Raw genomic sequence first — 3,781 nt, 5'->3', positions numbered from 1 at the left:
CTCTCAATTTTTTCCTCAATTTCAGAATTTTCGACCATCTTTTCCTTTATTGATTTTTCGGTCCCCTTGCTTTCACTCTCAGATTTACTTCCTACAACCCCAATTTGTTTCCCACTCCAAAACTCTATCTCCTTGCATTTCTCTTTCGGTTTTACCTCTATATTACTTGGAAAGTGGCCTCTATTTTGATCCTTCAAAGCATTCTCTAGCTGCCCAATTTGAATTTCCATATATTTCATCATGGCACCCATGTTACACATGTGCGTCTCCATACTATCAAGATGAGACTCAGTTTTCGCCCTCCTTTTACCCTATTCCGTGACAAATGTGCTTACTACATCTTCCAATGACTACTTTCCCTCACCTTGTTTGTATTAAACCCCGGAGGAGGATTCAACACATTCTTATTGTTGGCATATGAAAAATTCTCATGATTACGTAAGTCAGGGTGATAAGTATTACGAATAGGTATACCTCGATAGCCTCCATAACCTCTGGGATTGATATACTGAGCTTCTTCAGGGGGATAAGATTCTTCAATGGAAACTGACACTCCTTCTGAATCCGCTATACTCACTTTGTTCAATGCATCCACTTGTGTCGTCAAGGCAGATAGTTGAGCAGTGATAGATATGAGAGGATCAACTACATATACTCCTACAGATTTCTTGACTCCCACATGTTCGGACGGCCATTGAAAGCTATTGATTGTCATTTGTTCCAGCATATCACGGGCCTAAAAAAGATCCTTTGAAAATATGGTACCTCCAGAAGCAGAGTCCACTGACATCCGTGTAGGCTCATTCAACCCATTATAGAACAACACAATTTGCTCTCAATTTGAAAAATTATGATTAGGACACTGCCTCAGCAAATCTTTTTATCTCTCACATGCTTCATATAAATGCTCCAAATTATGTTGCTTGAAAGTACTAATCTCAATCTTCAGCTGGGTAGACTTAGCAGGTGGGAAATAATTCGCCAGAAATTTCACTACCATGTCTTCCCAAGTAGTAATGCTTCCTAGCGGTAACGACTGCAACCAACTCCTAGACTGATCCCTGAGAGAAAACTTAAGAGGACCTTGGTTCTAATCATCAAAACAAAGATAAAACAATCAATAAGTAAACAAGAATCAAGATTTAAAAGTTAAAAAAAATAATTCTGATGAACAGTGCCTCGCTCGAGCGGTGGAAATCACCCGCTCGAGCGAGCAAAACCCTGTCCCGAAACCTGAAGAGCTCTCGCTCGAGCGGCAGGAAACGCTCGCTCGAGCGAGCAGAACTCTGGCTCAAAAACAAGAAGCCCCTCGCTCGAGCGGTACAACCCTTCCGCTCGAGCGAGACCAGTTCTGGACCAAAAATCCAGAACTGCTCTAATTCAATCCTCCAACTCCAATTTCTCAATTTTCAAATACAACATGCATTAAAAACATCAATCTAAAAACATACAGTACATGAAGTTCTAAGGTTGTACAAATCTTCGATAAGTAAAACATGCATTTATTCTATGTTCTTCAATACAAAATACAACTCGAAGGAGTTCGAATACAAAGTTTGACTCTAAACCAAGCCCTCACTTCTATCGTCCAAATCCCAGTCTAGTCATGTTGCCTCTGACTCGAACTTGTCCCACCTGTTGCCAAGCACACATACAAATACAAGACAACAGCCGGATAAATTCGATGAGAATAATATTCCCAGTAAAAGAGACATAAAAGTAATCCAAGTAATATATCAAAGCATGATATACGTAACAATAAGACAAGCAAGTCAAGTAGTATATCAACAACTCCATTTAAAATGCAATAAAATGTAATGCATATCTTTAAAACGGGTTCTCATATCTAATAAACAAAGGAAACAGTTCTTTGCTCTTTTTGGGATCCCGAGGACAAAATATCACACAACTCACCGACTCTCCCGATCGAGGTGGAAGGTGCATATTTCAATCCTCTAGACTCTGGGGAATCTACAGAGAGTTGATCGACAAATGGTAGTAATTCGCCCACCAATGTCACTCGACTATAATCCCTAGAACGTCTAATTATCATGGGCCTTCCGTGCCCTATAAAAACAACATAATAAGCTCAATATGAATGCAAGTGCAATTTAGAAAACAATCAAACATATATTTCAAGTGACATGCAAGTATGTGACTTCTCTAGGACACTCGAATCAATCCAGATTCGAGTTAATCGTCATATTCCATCCAATGTCGTCTTATACCTCTTCTTTGCTTCGATGTAGCTGCAATACGGACAAGCTACAAGAATAAGAATTCTAATCAGAATCCATTCAATCTTAATTCAAGAATAGGATCAACTCGATACCAAACCTCGATCAACTCTTCAACAATTTGGATTCTACCAGTTCTGAACTCCACGATCTTCAACCAAATCTGTACGAAGATATAAACGAGTACAATATCAACCATTCAATTCAAATCAAATCCGAAATCCCAATCAAATTCTCCAAAATCTGAAAATTCAAACCGGCGGCATAACGGCTATAATTTGATCAACCGAAAACCACAGACAGCAAAAAAATATATCCAATCCAACTCCCAAAATCAATAATTCATCTAAAACAAACCAATCCCAACAAATCTAAAACTCCAAATTTTTGAATATACTTCCAAAAATGATAACAAATCCGAACGACGTTCTTTTCCCGATCCGACTTCAAATATACGATCTATCTTAGCTCAAGAACAACATATCCGAATTTAAACAAATTCTGACAACATCCCAAAATCAAAGTATATTGGATCAAAGAAAAACTTACGGTGGAACGGATCTCTCTCAGTCGTGATCGCTAATCTTCCTTTAGATTGAATTGCTATCGGACGGATCGAGCACGAAAAAAAATCAGAAAGCTCAAAGATCTTGTTCTTGGGATTCAATGGAGGTTAGGCGTGGGAGAGAGAGGAAGAGGACGAAGGAGAACACTAGTCAAAAGAGTGATGGGCCAAGAATATATATCAAATCCCACTTTTGCACTTTGTTCCCTGAATTTTCCCAAATTTGAAATTCAGTCCCTTATCTAATATCAATTAAATACTCAAATTCTCTAATCTTTGATTATCAATCTTAATCTTCTATAATCTCGATTAGGATAATTTCGTGGGGTTACAATTCTCCCCCTCTAAATATTGATTTCGTCCTCGAAATCAAACGGTTCAATCTCCAAAATATAAGAGATAATAACAAAACTGCCAAAGAATTCATCTCTCAAAATTAAGTCCAGAAAACGCGGTCTCAAAATGGACTCTGTTTTCCAAATCTCTTCTTCAAATCCGTATTGGCTCAACTGCACTGTCACCCACTGAATCGGATGGTTTCGAAGCTACTTCTCTGTTCGGTCAAAATTCTGAGTCAGTAGTCTCAAGCAATCCGGTACCTTGTCGAATTCCGGTCTCATCAGCTAAAGAGCATAAGTACTTTTGGATGGTAATTCAGCAACACGGATCTGGCTATAATCCGCAACGAAAAACGAAAATCACCTTGTGAAAACCAGAAATAGACGGAACAAAACAAGTCTGTAGGCAAGATCGCCTATCATCTCCAGACTATAGTGAGTAGGGATGGCAACGGGGCGGGTCTGGGGCGGGTTTAGCTAAACCCGGGACCTGCCATGCCTCCCTTTGGACTCGCCCCGCCCCGCGAACCCGACGAGTCCAATCCGGGTTAGACCCGTTGGACCCGCCATAAATTAAATAATTTTAAATTTATTAAAAAAAAATAATAAAAAGTTTAAAAATTAACAAATATCATTAAATT

At 39.0% G+C, this 3,781-nt stretch overlaps 1 non-coding gene across 1 annotated transcript; it reads left to right on the top strand.

Annotated features, from left to right (window-relative positions):
* The first annotated feature begins 845 nt into the window (after positions 1-845).
* On the top strand, positions 846-951 carry LOC140885758 (small nucleolar RNA R71). The gene has a single exon (XR_012151175.1). It is a non-coding gene; the product is annotated as a small nucleolar RNA R71 (small nucleolar RNA).
* The last annotated feature ends 2,830 nt before the right edge of the window (positions 952-3,781 follow it).

Source organism: Henckelia pumila, chromosome 2 (assembly GCF_033568475.1).
Source record: "Henckelia pumila isolate YLH828 chromosome 2, ASM3356847v2, whole genome shotgun sequence".
Taxonomy (NCBI): Eukaryota; Viridiplantae; Streptophyta; class Magnoliopsida; order Lamiales; family Gesneriaceae; genus Henckelia; species Henckelia pumila.
Note: the sequence above shows the minus strand (reverse complement) of the source record. Positions and strands in the feature narration are given on the sequence as shown.